Raw genomic sequence first — 20,783 nt, 5'->3', positions numbered from 1 at the left:
CGCAATCCACTGCTGACTTTTGATCACGTCGCCACGGCCCGTGTCCTTGCAGCCCCAGTCGACGGCACAGACGAGATACTTGGTGAGAGCATGTGCGTGCTATGATTTATCCTAAGGTTTGTGAATATGATGGGAGTCAATGTACGCGTTAATGTACTACTTAGAGGGAACAAGAACGACACATGCTACGGGTAGTATCGCCGCTGGCCATGAAACTCCCAAATCATCATGATGATAAACTTGTTTTGTTCACACGCTACACGGAATATAGAAATACTCTAAATACGTGACCAGTCCCTACTCTGCTCGTTAAGCCATGGCGATATGTTTCAGTTCAATTCGAATTACCTTTTATTTTTCATTCACTGATGGGTGGGGCTCTATAAAGAAGCTGCACAGAGCCGCGTGGCAAGTCCACTGACACTTACAAAGAGGAGGCGACAGCAGCACCCAGCTCCACCGTACACATACGCACGTATATGCTTACCCGGGTCACTTCTGGGAATAACAGATATGCGCATCTTTATGTTCACGAATGTGCTTTGTGTCAAAGGGGAGGTTCCCGTAATACTGAATATGTGAATACGAACGAACAGGACCCCGCTGCCACCGGAAAAAATGCTGCCTGCAGTAACTTACTTATCACGCAGGTAAACATGGACATTCCCTAAAAGTGTGTCTGATATGACGGAATACAAGGCATCTCAATGCACAAAAGGGTGAACAAACGAAGCCCCATAAGCCTGAGCTCAGGGGTGCCCCCCCCCCCTTCCCCTTGCCACCACAATGTCATTTTTTGTTTGTGAGGCTAATTCTTGTTTTGTCTCTTCCTACATCGTGTAGCTTTTACTTGTGCGCAGAATTTTTGATGGCGTCGTTTTGTGGTGCATAAGGTGGTAACCGTGTAGAGGAGGTGGTGTTCCTCTACATGAGTCCTGACCGGCGATGATGGAATGTCCCAGCGGGCAGATGGACGTGGCCTCGCACTAGGACGGTGCCGGCAGAACTGCTGTGCCAGCGTCGTAGCGCGTGGCAGCAGAGGCACGTCGTCATCGTCGTCACCGGGCCGCCACAACCGTATCAACGTATTTCACTACCGTAATGTATATAGTCGCCTCAACCGAACCGTGCGAAATGTGAGCAGGGCGAAACTGAAGCTCTTCCGACCGCATGCGATGGATTCTCGACGCTGGCATGGTGACGAGAGTACCAGATGACATCTGTTGAGGGACACACACACACATAACTGGGACGATGATGTCGTGGGTCAGTCCCCGCCGTTATGGCGGTACACTGCCCCGTTACGCTTGTGGAAGGGATGAGAAAGTAATGACGATGGAAAGGTGTCCTATTAGAGTTCGTTCATTAGTCCAGTGCTGGAGAGGAACTCAGCAACAACTCGTAGGCCTTGCATCAGATGAAATAGTCCAGAAGTCCTGTTAATATTTACATAGGCCTGTTTCAATAAATTTACAGGGACTGTTGATGTAACCGGTATTGTCTGTTGTAGCAACAGGCTTTCCTGTTGTTGCATTAGAACAGGGTGATGTAAATTTTACAAGGCCCCAGTTACACATTACATGCTAGTTCTGTAGCTATATCAAAATTTCAGCACTCTGTCCACTGCCTTGGAAGGATTTCTTTCTACAGGTAAGAAACTCTGCATGAAACGTGGTGAAGTTCATGACAAAACCGTCAGTCCTAGAACTGCTCGTCTTTATTGAGGATCTTCCTGTAGTTTCATACACTTGCAATCATACATTAACTCTTCTCATGTGCAGAGGGGCTTCTCTGAAGGTCTATTCAAGTATCCAAGCATTTGTTTGATGCTGCTTGACACCCCCAACAAGTGAACCTTCTCTGTGCTCGAACAATGCTTCTTGTGCCTTCATGTAGCTTCCGCCGGTTGATAGATCTCAAGGAAGCATCTGAAATGTATACCCCATACATGTATACCTCATCCAAAGTACAGTATTAGCAAGAGGAAGTGGCACAAATGACAGCGCAACTGTACTGCTCACGACACGGTTGTCTGAAATCTCCTGTCAGCAGTTCTGCAGCCAATATTTCCTTGATTTTCGTCGAAAATGTTGTTACAATATTGAATTTGAAGGTGGACCATATGCTGCACGTGTTCCTTATTCGAAATAAATGATCTTGCAACACCTCGGGATTTGAGATGGGATAAACCGCGGGGTGCTGATTTCATACAACGGTGTCGCAAGCAGTACAACTGTAATTTTGGGACTAGGTACATAAGATGGACATTGTTCTTTCAGCATATGTTTGAGGGCTGTATAGTCCAGGGTACTCAAACCATACGTGCAATTGGTCATTTGGGACAGTTTTGTATTCTGTCCGTTATAGTTAGCACGAAAAAGAAAATGTCTGCGCAAGTTACACATTGGAGGAAATTATTGGTATGAATGTTCCTCAGCACGTTCGTGATCTCGCCTATGCTTTTCCCAGAAGTTTTTGCATGAGTTTGCAATTGATAATATGACTGGCGTGGGTGGAAGAGTGACATCTGCAGTGGTTCTCCTGTCTGAAACTCAAAGTGCACTACTACAATGTGCTCCATAATGCTGCAAGCACACATTCATGCAATCTCAGCACAAAGCTTACCTACAGGAGAAAATCAGGTCTTGTATGCTCCTTTATTCTGTCGGTACCTGCAGTTCTTCAAGAAGGAATGATTCAGTCCCCTCCATGCTAGAAATCGTTGGAGCCGGCAGTTGTTGCTTTTTACGAGCAGGATTTCTTAGGCACTGAGAAGAGAAAACGGAATGTGAAGAAAACGCTTCGCATTGCATTCAGACGCAAAACATGGAAACTTAATTATACTTGCTGACATTAAGGTGTTTCCTTTGATGTCTAAAGTAACTCGTGCGTGAAGACATCGATGTTGCAGCTTACATTCGTCATCTGTGAAAAAAGGAACAAAACAAGAACGTGTAACTTACACCTACCGACATGAAGAATTATGGTACCCTCAATAAAAGGCGTGAATATCATATTACGCACACAACAAAAATAACAAGAATCACGAACACAATACCAACTGCATGAACGCAACATTGCTTTTGCTGCCATGCCTGACGTACCAACTGAATGGTTGTAGTAACCGACATTACGAACACGACAGCGTCTGCTTTTCTCCTGCGGGGTGACAAGTAGAACCAGGATTTCCCTATACTAAGCAATGTATGCGAAGAAGCCCAAACTATCACTCCATTACCAGAGTATCAGCTGCAACAGGCTTCCAGCACTACAAGAACAGAGTGTACATACCAACGCTTCAACACGACCGTAAGGCAGGCGAAGAGAAAGGCGAATGACGGTTGCCATGGCGTCCGTCGACACTGAAACGTTCTTGCGCTGTTCCTGCTTCAAAGCAATAACAGTGTGGGCGAACTGTCGAGTTGGGCGAGTCCTGCTTCCAACTTCTGTATCTAGGTTCTCCTGCGGGGCTACCTGACTGCTTCAAAACATACTCCGACTCTTCGCAGCGGAGACCGCCTCAGCGACCATTTTTGTTTCGTTTGACCGAGCAGCCCTGTTAAAGCAGGTCTACAAATGGTTCTGTAAAATTTTACATCAACGGTTCATGTAAATATGTCTGTTTTTCAACGAACTTTCTTCGAGTGTTGACTACTTGTAATAAACGGTTCTAAGCACTCAGACAGATATAGAAAATATGACAACAATATATCTGTTTTTACTTGTGGGTTACCAGTTGAAGTCTCACATAAATATAAATACATAAGACATCCAACTGGGTCTGTGGCAACAGTTACTGTGGCAACGAAGAAAGATGACACACACACGAAGCGTATACGATCATCAACAAAAGTTTATTTACTCACACAAGGTTTAAAAACCCGCAAGAATTCCCTTTCGTTGTCGACAAGGCCAATCGACGGATTGCCTAACACAGACCTCCCCGCCCTCCGACATAAGTACGTTTGCTTTAAACACGTAAGTACACTGTTAAAATAGAATTTCACCACATAGCGCGCTCCTAGCCAACCACCATTACGAATGATATCATTCTGTGTCATGATTTGCCGAAAATGCACTCTAAAAATTGTGACACATTTGTGACGCGTTGCAAGCGTCACTTTTTTCAAAACAAGTGACGCTTTGCTCAAGTGTCACTTTCAGGCGCTTTTGTTGCTCTTTGAAGCATGTGTCACGACAGCTCTCACAGTAAGTGTCACCAGCAAGGTCACACACTCTAAAAACAGAGTTTCACCGCATAGCACGCCGAAGGCCAACCATAGTACAGAATGATGCATTTAAGACTGTTGATTACCTAAAAACGGGTGGTGCGCGCCTTTTTGGGACATTTATGTAGTTGTGTTAAGTGTCCCGAAAAGGCTTATCCTCCAGTTTTCAACAAATGAACAGTGATAAAGTCATCGATCTGTACAATGGTTGGCCGTCGGCGTGCTATGCGATGAAGTTCTGTGTTTAGAGTGCAGGTGGTCTCGTGGTCACGATGGTGCTAGTGGTGCTGGTGAAAGGGCTCGCCGTTGTTGGCCTCACAGAGGTGCCCGCTGTGCTGTCTGGGGTTTTTCCCGGGTTTTCCTCAGACGCGTTCAGACAGTCTGCAGAGTTCCCTCAGGAGTCTGCTCAGGACGCACATTCCCCCAGGGCGTCAGTCGTGACGTTGCCCTCGTGGTCACGACATTTGCTTCACAGTTGAGTGTGTTGTCTCAATCCCAATCTCAACAATCTTGGTAGTGCATTGAGTGCGCTCACGAGCACACAGGGGAACGAGCCAAGGCGTCCGACTGAGCGTGAGACAGCTAATTAACTTTCATGCAAAAGGCCCCTCAGAATGTGGTTGTATAACTTCAGAGATGGGTGAAACATGCAGCTGACAGTGACACCTCATGTTTCTGGAAGGCACGCTCAGATGCTAGGGGTCACATGAAAAGAAAAACATTTTATTTCATGATAGACACACTGCGAGGTAATCTGCGAGCACAGAGTTCAAGAACCTCCTGGTGGATGAACCCGTAGGCACTCGCATGGATCATACACACAGATTCCACGAAGTGTTCCAGTAACATCAACGCCTGAGTCGTCAGAGTATTCTCGAAAGCGAGCTAAATATGCCATTTTTAGCAGACGGAACAGGACGCCAGAAACCTCGTGCGCGTTCCTCGCTTGAACTGGCCAAGACTTGCCAATTGTTGGTAGCTGAATAAGAAAATAATGGCTTGCGTAATGAGCTACCAACACCTCAACCACCTCGCTGACAACCGTAACACTTTTCCCGTAGCAGTATAGGGATTAAGTTCGCTCTCTGACACTTCTCAAATCCAAGTTTTGGCTCGCCCAAATGTGTCACACCAATTTCATGTGTCAGTAAAGTGTCACCGTTTTGGGAGTGTGGGAGGAGGCGCCTATCTGGGACACATTACGGATGTCCCAGATAGGCTCCTCCCCCTGTTTTGAACAAATCATGACGCAGAATTCGGAATGGTGGTTGGCTGGGAGCGTGCTATGTGGTGAAGTTCTATTTTAACAGTGTGCACTTACTAGCTCCTAGAACGCCCGCGAAGTCTATTCCACTTCGTACCGAGCAACCATGTTTTTTGCTTGTGTTCCGTGCCGGGGGAAGTTAGGGAAGCGCGGCGAAAATGCAGTTATGTACAATTTCCTGTCACTACTGTAAGGCCGGCCCGATTCCGTTGGGCTACGTCACTCCCTGTCGGAATCAAACTTTCTGTCCCGACACATATGAGCGTTACGGGTGTGAGGCCGTTCGGTTATGGAAACGCTGGCGCTCTGCCCACGCTCCGCTGCCATTCGGTTGGGGCCATACGCGGAGAGTTTTCAATCCGCCGGAGGGGGCTGGGGCACAATGCCACCCCCTTCCCGGCGCAAATGCTTCAGGCTACGGGGTACAGTACTTTGCCCCCCTTCATGCACGGAGGTCGAGCGGCCAAGCCCCCCTGCCCCCGCACTCGGCGCCTATGGTTGGGGCCTAAGACTCACTTCATGAAAAAATCTACCTGGCTGAATATTATGAGATCAGGGGTGCGTATTTACCTTACCCGAACTTTTGCCATGATTTACGTTGACTTTGATCAATTTTCAACCGCGACCAATAGAAATTTCTGGATTGAACAACAAGAATTGGCTAGTCAATGTAGCGTTTCGTCTGCTTTTCTTTCTTTTTCTTTTTTTCTTCTCAAAAGCAGAAAGCGCAACTCAGATTCACCACTTCCATGTGATGTGATGTGATATAGGAAGAACAAAATGGGAATTTAAGACAACGTGCAACATGACTTTCATTGCAGCATCCATTCCCTACTCTAATGCTAATAGCTGATAAAGCAGATGAGAAAACGTCGTTTGCAGACGCGCAAATTGTCCGCCTTCAGTTCTCCATCAAGTTTCCATAGGTGACCGGTACTTTATAAGAATCGTGGGAAGAAGAAACGCATGCTATGGGTGCTGGAAATGGTCGTCCATGGCTCTAGAAACATCTTTCGAAAGCGGTGAAGGGCGACTGTCAAAACCTGACTAATAGACTGTGTTTTCCCTGCGTGTACACAAGCTAACTTACCAACAGTAAGCACGCACATAATGTGAGATTGAGTATAACGGCTGTAACGAGCAAACGTCAAGCATGCGTTACGTGTGTATGCAGAGATGTGACCTCCTAGTTCTATGCTGTTTCCTTTTGAATAGAGACATCATAGAAGCTATGTAAACAAGGTCCACACCGAAGCTCTCGAAACACCACACACCGAGTCGACACGCTGTTTGGTTGAGCTTTCCGATTTTTTACAGTGGCTGCTGTTTAGGGGATGATGTTAGCAGATCGCCGTGTCGGTGGCACAAAACCAACTGTGACACACACACGAACCCGCATACGGGCGCGCACACACACAAATCCAGCGGCATGGCCGAGCGGGTTAAGGCGTCCTGCTCGTTGGTGGTAGCCATGGTCGTGCTGAAGACTGGGAGGTGGCGGGTTCGAATCCTACCGCCGGCTGTGCTGTCTGAGGTTTTCCCTGGGTTTTCCGTAGACTTTCCAGACGAATGTCAGCACAGTTCCCCCTGCAGTCGGCCCAGGGCGCATACTAAGCCCCCTGTTTCCCTCTCCTTCCTGCTGTCCTCTTTCCATCTGTCCCATCTATACGCCGCTCATGGCCACAGTTGCTTCGCGGCGCTAACACGGAATAAAAAAGAGACACACACACACGCAAGTTTAGACACCGACACACAGGCTCGCTCACGCACACACGTGGGCATGTACTCTCTCTCACACACTCGCACACACAGACACTCACGCGCGCACACATCTTCACGCAGAGACGCACACAAACGCGCGCACACCCACACGGTCACTCTCACATGCGTTCACACACACAAGCGCGCAGGCTTACACGCACGCACACATATACATATATAAACACACGCTCAACCACAGAAACAAGCAAGTCGTGCGATTTTCTACTGCCGCTCAAAATAAAAAATGTGTCAAAATCAAAACGTCAAAGATTCGTTTTTGATGTTGTGGGTTTCATATTCTTCATTACATGCATACACGAAAAGTACGCAGCATTACCATCGCTGTGCCAATACCTGGCGTTGTAGTCCCGAAAGGAATAGCCAGCCCTTCACAACAGAGCAGCAGCCACCCTTCCTGCTTCAGAAGCGACTGGGAAACCAATTTTAACCAGTTCATAACAAACAGTAGTTCTTACCTCCATACCGGTATCATTTGACTCGCATTTTCCTGCCCTATTTGTTCCTAACGTAAACACCAACTTGCTAGGTGCGTTCCTGAAGTTGCAGCAACCTTTAACATGACAATTACGCGAGCACGTCATGTACCGTGAAACCTCGCCCTTTACCGTCGTACAGTGCTTCGCTGTTAATATAATAATTCCCCCGCTGCCATGACCATTAACTACCCGCCGACAAGGGCAAACGGTTCCCTTCTTTCGGTCCTTCATTTATGCATAATGATGCATTATAAAAATGTCACTCAGGACGGCGCATAACCTTCTTCGTGAGTTACGCTCTCGCTTTTAATGTCCACGTTATAAATTAGCTCCTCGATGTCGATTGAAGGGCTTGACAACGGAAGACAGGAAGCAGAGCGCCCAATAATGCGTCCACCGGGGTGACTATGAAAGAATATGCATGTTTTAATAATGCCACTAAAAGATGATCACAAAAACGGAAAGCATGCTGCAATACAGCACACGATAAGCGGAGAAGACGGGATGCTAGGAGCATAAGCAGAAGGAAATATTGACAGAGAAAGAGAATGAATATTTCGAGGGCAGACGACGCGTTTTACATGAACCCAGTTGGGGGGGGGGGGTATGTTTATTAAAGATTGCTTTCTATTGCAGTTGCTATTTTGATGAGTGGCTCAATACCGCAGTTAACTAAAAGTGACTGCGAAGCATAAACAGTGTTGCAGTCCTTTTTGACAATCGCGCTCATGACAAGAAATAAAGCTTTAATGAATATCGGACTGGATTGGATTTGAATTAAAACAATACGGACATTGTGGCTTCACAAGTGTGAAGGTGGCCGCTCCACTTCCGTGAAAGGGTTGGGCGAATACTGGATTCCATTCCAATTATGAACGTTTTTGCACGCAACTCATTTTATGTTTGCGTATCATCACCGTCTGCGTGCATGCGTCTGCGTTTTGTGGACACCCACCTTCTCGATAATTTATGTCATTTTACGCAGACAAACCTTGCGTTTAACATCACGGTACAATTATTGATTTTTTACATCTACACTCTTAAAAATGAACTTCACCACATAGCACGCTCCTAGCCAACCATCATCCCGAATGACAACGTTCTCGCCCCTGATTTGTTGAAAACGGGAGGAGGAGCCTATTTTGTGCCGTGCATAATGGGCACAAAATAGGCTCCTCCTCCCGTTTTCAACAAATCAGGGGCGAGAACGTTGTCATTCGGGATGATGGTTGGCTAGGAGCGTGCTATGTGGTGAAGTTCATTTTTAAGAGTGTACTCTGTCGGGTGTCACCAGCTTTCATTTGCCAACTGCCAAAGCGTATTCCCTCGAAGCACTGGATCTGTCACAGCAACAATAACTTTAGTTAACTGATGATGAGTGGGAAGTTTCATCGCCAATCACACATGGTCACGCCATCATAAGTAAGCCATGATCGGACGACAGGATAAAGTGTGATAGAACTCAAACGTACGTAGTAGACCTCGACTTTCAACTTCTGTAATTACCTTCGTGATCTTCACCATTGTGATAGCGTACTCCTTCGTCGATAGATAATGATGTTCTCGTTTCGATCTTTCGACGGGCTTCCGCTGTCTCTCCGCCGCTTGCAGCGTCGATGAATAGCCACAATCACCGACCGGAAGTAGAACAGTGAGTGCAGCCCGTGCCACTTCCGGTGAGCGACGACCCCGACCATTGCATGAATCTTCCCCGCTCGATGTCCATGGTCGCTTGCGCAACAACGTCATCGCTGTGATAATCAATGTTATTGGGAAGGATATTGTCCTGCAGGCTGTCACGTCGAAAGGATTGTGAGAGTTTCATGAGTAAGGTGACCCATCACATTCTTAACTTTGTTATTCGAATGAACTTCCAGGGGAACCTGGGTGTCGCTCTCCGTGTTTTTTGCGAGAAGCAAGCGAGCTTAGTCAATGGCATTTTAATTTTTAATGGATATTTCATGTGGATAAACTGCAATGGCTATTTTGATGCAGTTTTAGCACCTTGCAGGTGTATGCACCAGCCATAGCAGCATGAAACAGCACCTTCACGTCGTGCTTCAATCAGCGATTCAACGCCATTAAAATGCTATCCCATCTGTTGTCCACTTTCGGTAACCAGTACCGCAGTACCTAAATTAGATTATGGCGCGTAATTGCTAATCGCTCAAAAACGTACGGCGACAGGGTTACTGCCAGTGAAGAAATAGATGACTTTATATAGAGGAAAGTACAGGACTTTCTCCATTTAAGAGGTCGGCGTGGTATTGGGCATAGAGTTTACTTTGGTGGATTTTATTTTAACTTAGTTTAACAATCAATAAAAACACTGAACTTATTGAAAAAATATTCAATTTAACCCTAGCCCAAACTGTAACGCGAAACGTTACATGAAATTTCCTGAGTGTCAGCAATACAGGGTGTTTCAGTTAAATCCCCGGGCTAAACAATTCGCGAACGGCTGCACCAATCGAAGAACTTTTTTGTTTAAAAGTATTTGTCCGATATCACCTACAAGCTGCGCGCCGAGGTGAGTGGGAGGAGCTCATTATTTAAATAAAAATTTAAATGAGTTTCGTGAAAACATAACTTCTAAAGCAGGGCGCCGTCCGCATTAAAATGGGTACTACCCCTATTGGGGTCTCCACAGAATACCTTTTCGAGAAAAGATTGATTGCTCTAATCAATCAAACGAGAAAAATCTGTCAGTGAAGCAGGTCATTTATTGAAGTAATTAATTTGTTTCGGTTTACATATTTTTTTTTCCCGGCTGGTCGCGGTAGAGCCCCAAAAGGGCGCTCTTCCACTGCCTTATCCGCCAATGAAATATGTCATTACACGAATGAATTACACAAATGAATTACGTCCTTTTGCCGCGACCAGCCGCTACAAAAATATGTCAACCGCAACCACGCGGTTCCTGTTTGATTGACGCGTTCGACGAACGCTTTCCTGTTCGATTCGCTTTGGCTGGATTTCATTTTCGGAAACCAATGAGCATGTATGTCGCTACGAGGTCTGGTCCCTGGCTGAGCGAAAGCGCATGTCAAGGGAGCGCTCTGCAGACAGCATTCCGCCAGGTGTAAAATCCTGTTTAGAAATATTGGGGACGTCTTCTCCTTATGTACGGATGAAAACTACGTACAAGGCGGAAGAACAGCCAGTGAGAGCACAAGGAACAGTTTTTCACTTTTTCTGAGGCATAAATCGAATGCCCAATGAGCACAAGTGAACATGTGTGCCTTTTTCGCTCTTTTAAAACACGTTTTCGGCTAACAGCGTGGAAAGGAAGGTCAGAGCGGAACACCTGCCTTGTGGGATGTTGCTGCGTAGGCTGGTGAGAGAGCAGGGTTACGTCACGCCGAACTACTCTTGAAGTAAGTGACAGTGCGAAACTTTATATGTCACGAGCCAAGTCTTAGCCCTCAAACTAAGCCACAAATTCACACATGTGCATGGTGACGCGATATTTGTTTGATCAACGGCGTGCTGGAGGGTGCCTGGAGGGTTCCAGGAACGCCGCGAAAGTTTTCATAATTCTCTCGTTATGTGCACATGGACACCGATTACACAGTTACTTAGCTCACATATTGTAAAACGAATAACACTGGAATCAGTGTCAGGTTAGTTGCTCACGAGGTTGTCTTACTCAAAAGCAGTTAAGAACATCTTGCCGTAAGCACGACAATGTGCGTTCTTGGAAGTTCCATTGCAATACCCTCAGCCACGGAATATAGTTATAGTCTAGACTGTAGGCTCATTGGACACTAGCATCCAGGCACCCTATTCTGCGGCACTGTCACTGCCAACTTATCACATGACTGCAATGACTCGCAAGAAACCACTCTCTCCCATGCATATATGCGCCCCTCTGTGGTTGACTTTCCATCTCTCCAGCACAATGTCCTGAGCCTACAGGACTTTCACTGACAAAGGTAGAAAAATCGTGGTTTTAGCGAAGTCAACTGAACCAGCAAAAGTTCGATATAAGTGTCAATTCGATAAAGTGCCACACAAGCAGTGAGAGTATTCTCGGAAACACCGGGGAGTTTTAAAATTTAAAGTGTTCAAACAAGCAAAGAACCCTTGGTATAGGGGCTGTGCATCTTCACAGCATTTTAATTTATGTGGACAAAGACAGAATGAGAGAGGGAGAGACAGAAACAATGTGGATTTGCAGTAAGGGGTTTTCGCCGGCTCAGCCTTCGTACTTAGCGGAGTCGGCTGACAGGACACTTTCCATAATCGCGTTCGAAACGCATTGCGGTTTGGACACCGTGAGACCATAGATTGAGAAGTTACTGGTCAAAAAGAACTCGTTACAAGTTAAGTTACCGTGTGAAAAATTTAACTAAGCTAATAACGAAGTTCTTCAGCCTGAAATGTAACTCGCAGTTACTGAGTTACTTAAAAAAAAGAACGAGTTACTTCCAAGTTACTTCGGACACAAAATAGCATTACGCAGGTGCAGCGCGCGTCAGCAGTTGAGTTAGACCTTGAGTTGCCTGCGGAGGAGTGTAACGCGCTTAGACACGTTTTCGTTTATGTCCAACAATAGACCTCTCCCTGTTTGTAAACAAATGACGTCATAGTGTTCGACAGCGCCACAAATTTGGTAGAATTGAACTACGCTCGAAGCTAGAGGTGAACAAGGTCGCGCCCGAAAGTCACGGTCTTGAGGAGATTACGATATGGTCCCTGAAAGGGACGCGACCCTCGGTCCTGCTTTTCTTTCAGTGGGAGGCAGCGAACAAGTGCCCGTTCGTAGAACCCAGCCCTCTCCTTCCGATTTGTTTCGGTTTCAGTCTGTCTACCAATGTCATGATGACGTTTCTCTGGTAGAGGTCTATTCGAACGCTTTGCATCTTACTCCCCGTGGGCGTACAATGGTTCAGCTTTATTTCAACGGCAGCGTTTCTTACTTCCTCAATAAAATACTGTCATTGATTGAATATCACGTTTTATGGCAAAAAATGCCATGAAGGAACCGGAGTGAAAGCAAGAAAATATGTGGACGTGAGTGAAAAGCGAGTTAAAAGTAACTTGGAACTTAACTTAAGTTACTTTGGCAAAGTTACCTGAAAAAGGAACGAGTTCCTCTGAAAGTTACCACGGCGCAAAAGTACCGAGTTAAGTTACAAGTTACTAAAAAAAGGAACTTAGTTATAGTAACGAGTTACCTCGAACTCTGCGTGAGACTTCGGATAAAGCGATATTTGGAAATATGTGGTTTCGTTATAACGAGAGTTTTGTGTACTTGGTAAGCTTATCAGACGACCGTTCTGTATTCTTTTTTTTTTTTTTTCATTTTGCGATAATTCAAGCGTCTTAAATACGGCCGAGATGCGATACACGTGCCGAAACCTGCCATGGAACATCACTGTGTTCCCACCCACCATGACCCATAATTATGCAGCGCCGCTGATGGTTGTTGTCCCCGCCACCACAACCGAGAAGAGCAGCCACGCAGGAACGGGGAAACAAACTTAAACACGGTTCTCTCATCAGCGACTTAAGGCTGAGCGGTACGGGTAGAAGCGGCCGCGCTTTCCCATTTCTATGCTAAGTCGTCCTTGTTCAATTCAAAGTGCAAAACTACAAGGTAATTATATTAGGCGTTCAAAAGGAAAATTCAGATACGTTAATCGAAAGAAGATGCCACTCAATTTTATTATTTGCCAGAAAACCTTAGCCGCGGTACGTTACGCTGTACCTCTGTTACCTTCCTCTCTGCCGGCTGGCAAAAAACGAGTTAATTTGCGCTATTCCGTCCCCTATTTCTTTGGCGTGATGTATTAAAAGACACTCGATTTTTGGAGTGGCGTACGTGTAGAAAATAGAGTTGTCTGCAAGCTAACTTTTCGTATTTAACGGTGATACTTTGATACCTATCTAGGGTGTTTTTGTGTTGTTTTTGTTTATTCATGAAGTAACTTATCCAAGCCGAGAATGCGTGTTTATTCTAACGCCTCGGTGTCCACAAAATGGAAGCGTAATACCCATTTGGCGGAAACGGCCCTTGCTTCCTTTTAGATCCTCTCTCTCCCTCTCGCTGGGGGCTTCCTGTCACTGTGCATTGTGCTGCTTGTGAGGTCCATTCTCTAACCATTAGATGCTCGTCGCAGGCCTGAAACAAAATACGTAGCCAGAAACTAGTACCGTACGTCGGCCCCTTTCTCCGCTCCTTCGGTTTTAGCATGCAAATCATAAAAGGAGAGGCTGACACACATGCCATGTAAATCGGTCTATGCATGACTAACCTTTCCTCGTTTTTTTTTCAATAAACAGTCCCCCCCCCCCCCATGTAAATCTACTCCAATTTGGAAGAGGCTAGAAAAAAAAAAAAAAGAAGAAGCTGGGAGGGTAAAGGAAGTTCCATCACACCTACGACGAAGGCGCTGATATCCAATCCAATTCAATCCAATCCATGTCGTGTTTTTCCTCCGGGTTTCATGTGCGAAGTGTCATGTCTACTTGCCAGACTTGTACACGTTACTCAAAAAAGGTCATTGATTACCGTTACTATTACCCTGGTGGCAAAAGTAATTTTTGCCGTTACAAATTACTCGACTAAAACTGTAATAAAATAACGGCTGAAAAAGTAACGTTACTTTGACCATTACTTTCGATAACAATAATAAGTCATGATTAATTAAAGTTCGTGAAATTACACATACCTTGATCCGCTTAATGAGATAGGAGTTCGTCGCCTTTTTTATGTGAACACATTACGCATTTAAAGAACACATTGTTTTCGTCTTTTCTCTCCATCACTTGGCGCTCTATGGCCTAAGTTGTCTTTGCGCCAGTAAAATCCTTATCATCATCATCACCTCCATCGCTATGAGCATTTTGGAAAAGCTGAAGCCACGGCGATAAAACAGGAGAACTAGTCGACATGGCAGTGTCGAAGAAGACAGACAATCGCAGCTACGAACTCAGTGTTCTGGACTACCTCTCTGTGGATGTCTTTCCAAAGTTCCCATGCGTTGACCCTTGAGCTCTTCACAATAGAAGCGCTCAGCAGTGCTACATTTTAACTTGGAAATTCCAGGTGACTCACTCTGTCTGAAGCTTGACCTACTGCACGTGCAGCAGGTTGCGGTAGGAAGAGATTAAGGTGTCTCCAGGTACTCAAGATGCATGTGCGGAATGCTATTATAATCCATACCCAATCCATACACCTCCACTTGTGGTAGTGCAAAGCAAAGCAGATAGGAAAGGCTGTGATGGAGCCTGTGGGTAGTTTTCGTGTATGACTAAAGCGTAGTCGATAAGTAATCGATTACTTGTAACCAGTTACTCAAAATTGTAATCAGATTACTTGAAAAATTAGTTGCTCGGAAAAGTAATCGATTACTCGCAAAATTTATCGAAAAGTAATTGATTACTAGTAACAGAATTACCTGTAACGCGTTGCGTACAAGTCTGCTGCTAGCAAAGAAAGTCGGGGAACTTGGTGATTTTGCACAATGAACCTCCGCGTCTTTTATTTTATTTTTATTTGTTTCGTGCTGCTTCCTGTTCCGTAAGAAAGGGGGGATATGTTTATTATAGAAGAAGAAAAAGGAAAGGAGGAAAGGTCAGACAGGCCAAGGCCGACTTGCTATTCCCAAAGGAGAAAAAAGAAGCAAAAAAGGAAAAGAAAAAGTGGTGGAGGACGATGGGGTGGCTGAAAGGCTGCTGAGCAGCCCAGTATCCTTCAGGTAGCGCATGAGGGCTCAGGTGACTGCCCATTGTCTGGAGTGCTGGACAGGTCCCAGCAGCGTCGCCAGGGAAAGTTCCCTGTGGCCTAGGGAAGTGAGACTTGAGGCGAGAACGGCTCGGAGGCCGGCATACCGCTTGCAGTGCAACAAAAGATGGAATATGTCGGCGACTGCAGCACCGCAGGGACACATCGCGGACATCCGTCTATCCATCTTAGAGAGCAGCAGCGAGGTCAGGGCAACATCGAGGTGTATGTGATGGAGGATCGACTCCTCCTGTCGCGACAGCCGCTGGGAGAAGGTGAGTTCCATCCTCGGGTCGATGGAGTGGAGGAACGTGTTTGCCCGTACAGCATTTGAGCTAAACGCGAGGGTGCTGCGAGACGTCTGGCGGCGGATCTGTATCAGGCAGGCCGATGGAGTGACAGGAATGGTGGTGGTCATATTGGTGGCAGCTGCCCCGTGCGCGCCTCTCGCCGCAGCGTCAGAGCGGGTATTTCCCGGCAAGCCGATGTGGCTGGGGACCCATTGAAGCCACGCACTGTAGGCGGAGGCGGTGAGACTGCTGTGTGTAGTGAGGGCTAGGGAGCAGATGTCTGTGACGATCTTGGAGTAAGGAGAAGATAATATTTGCTGCGCCGCCTTGCTGTCCGTAAGCGCAGTCCAGTTGTTTGGGGTCCTCGTTGATATAAGTTTCAGGGCTTTATTGATGGCGGCGACCTCTGCTTCGGTGGAGGATGTCTCATGAGGAAGCTTGAGCGCTAGTTCGTAATTTTCAGAAGGCACAACAACGGCTAAAGTTTAGGCGCCCGCGGAGACCGACGCGTCCGTGTAGACCGCTACTCTTCGGGAGTGCACATTACTAAGGTGTTCCAGCACGGGTTGAAGCAAAGCGACTGGAGGGTGGTCGCCTTTTTTGAAGGCGACCGGCATTGGAGGAGTAGCGAGGGTCCACATGGGAGGGGTGTGAGATGGCATGTTGGAGTGCGAGGGAATAGACGTCCTCAGCCTCAGAACGCAGGACCCGAAAGTGGACGATGGGCGCTCCATGGCGATATCTGCCAAGTAGTGGTGCGGGTGACGTGTCAGGTACCTTGTGCAGATGCGGAGGGTCTCCTTGTCACGCAAGGTTGGCATTGGTGACTCCCTCGCCTCTGCGAGAACGGAGATGGTCTCTGTCGTCTTAGGGACGCCCAGGAAGACGCGAAGGCTGCGGGCCTGGAGGTTGAGGAGCTCCCGTTCGCTAGCTCTGCTTAGTCCATGTAAGATGGGGAGGCTGTAGTGCAGCGTTCCAAGTACAAGGGAGCAGTGGACAAACCTGAGGTCAGCACACGTAGGGCCCCACGACATTCCAGAGACGCGACGAAGGACGCTGACGATGTTGTTTACCTTAGAAGAGAGATATTTGAGCTGCTTCGACCAGGTCAGGCCCCTGTCGATAATGATGCCCAGGTATACCTGTAGCTCGGTGCAAAATCCACTGGAGACCCTGCGACGTGGAGTGGAAAGCTACGGAATGAGCGGCGGGTAAATGCCATGGCGAGAGTTGTGGTTGGCGAGACAGACAACCCACGATCAGAAAGGTATGCTATGACCGTGTCGAGGGCTCCTTGGAGACGGCGTTGGATCACATCGCGGCTCAGGCTGGACGTCCAGAGGCAGATGTCAGTCCGCGTAGACTGTGATATTGGTGTGGTCGCGTAGGAGGCCCGGTAGGGAAGCCATAATGATGTTGAAAAGAAGAGGGCTAAGCACACTATACATTGTGGGACCCCGCTGCAGACGGAGCAGGATCGGGTGTCACCATCAGAAAGAAAGGGAAACCCTATCGTAGAAACCTTCTACTGTGACATGCGAGGGCGACGTACAGAGCTTCTAGGAGATAGTGCACAGCTGTTCGTAACACTAGGGCCATGTTCAGGAATATCTCCAGTCTGTACACTTCAGAATGGCGGCAAGAAAAGAAAGCCTGTCCCCGGCATATCGAACTCTGGACTCTCTTCGACACTGCTCCCCTGTTTTTTGAACCATGTACGGCATGCTTATCCGCGCACTGCTTCTCATGAACACAACGACACCGTGACAGTAGTTCAGCTTCTCTAGTAAGCCGCAACACAAGGGTTCACAAATGTCTAAACGTGGGATATTGTCGGAATGTTTGATACCATCACAAAGAGTACCAAAAGTGAAGCGCATATATATATATATATATATATATATATATATACAGGGCTTCAGAGGCTCTGTCTGGCTCTTCGCGTTCGCTGGAAAATATCCACTCGGGCACAACATTCCTGTACGTGAGGGAATGGAAAGTTGCGTGATAAAGTATACTACCAGGCTCACTTGAGAGCTGGGAACGGTTTTTTGTGTGTTTGTTCTACAGCGTATGTGGAGATCTACGTCGTGTATTATGCATACGTACTCTATGCTCTATAAATCGTCACTTTCGCGGTGTCAGGATCATCATATGAGGAAGGTATGCGTGTGTTTCCATACTGGTGTCGTTACTTCCCATGCTGTCTCACTCTGTAAGCTCCTGATTCCATTTGACGTAAGAAAGGCGTTTTGAATGTTGTCCCAGCCTCCTGACGCCGATTGCACTGGCAACTAAATGCGGACCTGAAACAGATGATTGCTTGGACGTTGGTGAAACTTGAAATGTAGTGTTTGTCTTAATTGTTCGTTCATCCTCTGCAATTTACTTCACAAAATACGGAATTGGTGATATCTAATAACACTTCCTGCTGTATGTTTGGACCCCAAAAATTCCACCTGCGCACGTGTTCCTATGATTTGGGGTAGCCCTTGATCGGATAAACATCAACCACCAATCAGTCGTTGCTATCGCTTAGATTGTGGATACAAAAACATTGTGCATGAAGGCATATTTCTTCCATCTTGTACGTACCTCGCGCATGCAGACCAACCTCCACCAGCATGTGGTTATGTGTTCAGCTATTTGATGCTACCTTGCTGTGTTTTAAACTACAGCTATGAAACGACGAAGAGCACTGTTTGTTGCACCATGCGTCACAATTCCTACACCCGAACCTAAATACCCACTGTTTGAAGCAGGGTTGCGGAGTCGCCACTCCAGAGTTGGAGTGATTCCGGAATCATTCCAGATTTATCAGAGCCGGGAATGGAATTGGAATGGAATGGCAGTAACTGTCCTGGGAATGGAATGGGGATGGAATTGGAATGGAATGGTCCCACGCGCCCCTTGCACACACGCGCCGCACTTGCACATGGTCAAGAGCGAAATAATATTGTTCAATATTCGGCATGTATAAACGGGGCTCCCTTTCTCCTTCATTTCGAAAATAATAATACATGGAAGCTCTCCGCGGTCACCCAGAACCCCACGCAGCTTCAGCAGAAGTACAACGAGTATTTTCCAAAGCTTCGCATATTATGACAGTACAGCGAAATTGGTTGTCTTATCAGGCACCTCTTTTCAGCACCCCATGCGTGTGAACCTGAACGCACGATATCCCTGATCAGCAAGATTGCTCACGTGTCCGAATTAAAATAAAATAAAAAAGGTTATCATCACAGTTAGTAGTGTACCGATATTGTTGTGATGTTAGGATCCTTTCCGCACCTTGTCTTTTCCGTGCTGGATAATGCCAAACTCTTCTAACACTGCTGGGCTAACCAGTACAGTTACCTTTTTCTTTCTTTCTTTTTTATTGATGGAATTATTGATGGAATTTTATTGATAGAATTGATGGGGTTGCTGAGCCATTCCAGGAGTGGGAATTGACCACACGTTTCACACCGAGGAATTGTAAGGAATGAAATTACCACAAATCTCCATTCCTTGGAATGGAATTGGAATGGAATTGGTGGCCCGATTCCGCAACCCTGGTTTCAAGCCTTTATGCACTGGTATCTCATAACAGTTCTTGGTAATAATATGTGCATGTGGTCCATCACGAATATGCACGGGGCTGTCGGAGAATGCTTGCTGTGTTTCGTTATTGTATTTTGAAAACAAGCTCTCTTAGAGCATGGGACTTACCCAGAGTGCCATATTCTATTCTCCACTGTTGGCAACGCAACAGTGCGGACTGTACTTCCCAAGGAGTCATTCTTATATATGTGTGTATTAAAGAGGTTGATATATCAGACGGCTGCGAAGTTGAATAAAAGTCTTCTGTCTCCCATTTACGTCAACGTTCACTATACTTACGTAGCCGTCCGACCCCAACTTCAACTTTTCAAGATATATATATATATATATATATATATATGCTGAACGAACGGGGTTCGGACGACCGCGGAATTATACAGGGTGTCCCACCGAAAAAGGGCCAGGGGCTAAAGAGAAAACGAAGTCATCTACACAAATGGAACGAACTATACGTGCTTGGCAGTTGTGTGGTCTATCCAAAAAATTTTCTTTTCATCGCCCCTTGTCAATTAGTTCGCGGTAATTAATTTTCTAACTGTTTAATTATCGGTTCTAGCTCAGATGTCAATGAGGAAGTTGTAGTACATGTCGAAAAAGACACAACTGAAGTGGTTCGAGGTTGCTATGGCTTGTGGTTTCGTTTTTTCCCGGGTTTAAAAATTGGTTTCAGAAGCCGCGCGCACCACAGAGCGCTCCCCATAATTCGGCGCCCGCGCGCGACGTTCGCAGTGCATTCTGACAGGTGTGCCGTGAAGCAGGTGAAATATCTTTATCTTGTGTGACATGGCCCAAGGATGGCCTCCAAGCACTAATCTCAACGTCAATGTACGCCGAAGGGCGCTGGAATCGTCGCGCACGGGTACCGGATTGCCGGACTTTTAAAACCGAAAAAAAAAAAAAAACGAAACCACAAGCCATAGTGACCTCGAACCACTTCAGTTGTGTCTTTTTCGACATATAGTACAACTTCCTCATTGACATCTGAGAGCTAAAACCGATAATTAATAAGTTAAACAATTAATTACCGCTAAATAATTGACAAGGGGCGATGAAAAAATATTTTTAGACAGACCACACAACTGCCAAGCACGTACAGTTGGTTCCATTTGTGTAGATCACTCCGTTTTTCTTTAGCCCGTGGCCCTTTTTCGGTGGGACACCCTGTATAGGTACTAACAAAAGAAGAGGCACACAACGAAGATATAGAAAGTAGAAAAAAGGGGGAGGGGTCACGTGCTACCTGACCATCTGACGCCATCCGCTCAAACGTTGCCTGCCTGCGTACTGCTGACGATGGCCCACTAATGCCGAAACAGCTGTCCAGTACTGGCATGGCGCCGTCTGAGTACTGAGACTTACAAGCCTTACCCACGGAACGAACACGCGCGGTGAGTGCGCGAATCAGAG

General features: G+C 46.5%; 1 protein-coding gene and 1 long non-coding RNA gene across 7 annotated transcripts in view; one reads left to right on the top strand and one right to left on the bottom strand.

The window, feature by feature from the left end:
• LOC135385619 (kin of IRRE-like protein 1) overlaps positions 1-20,783 on the top strand; it is a 569,797-nt gene that overhangs the window by 361,452 nt on the left and 187,562 nt on the right. The window lies entirely within an intron of this gene.
• On the bottom strand, positions 1,846-3,375 carry LOC135383767 (uncharacterized). 2 transcript variants are annotated; one of them, XR_010420054.1, is made up of 4 exons: positions 3,292-3,375; positions 2,845-2,925; positions 2,626-2,768; positions 1,846-1,928 (listed from the first exon to the last, which is right to left on the bottom strand). It is a non-coding gene; the product is annotated as an uncharacterized LOC135383767 (long non-coding RNA). The 2 variants fall into 2 exon arrangements; XR_010420053.1 differs by having other exon boundaries at positions 2,626-2,925.

Source organism: Ornithodoros turicata, chromosome 2 (assembly GCF_037126465.1).
Source record: "Ornithodoros turicata isolate Travis chromosome 2, ASM3712646v1, whole genome shotgun sequence".
In the NCBI taxonomy this organism is placed as follows: Eukaryota; Metazoa; Arthropoda; class Arachnida; order Ixodida; family Argasidae; genus Ornithodoros; species Ornithodoros turicata.
Note: the sequence above shows the minus strand (reverse complement) of the source record. Positions and strands in the feature narration are given on the sequence as shown.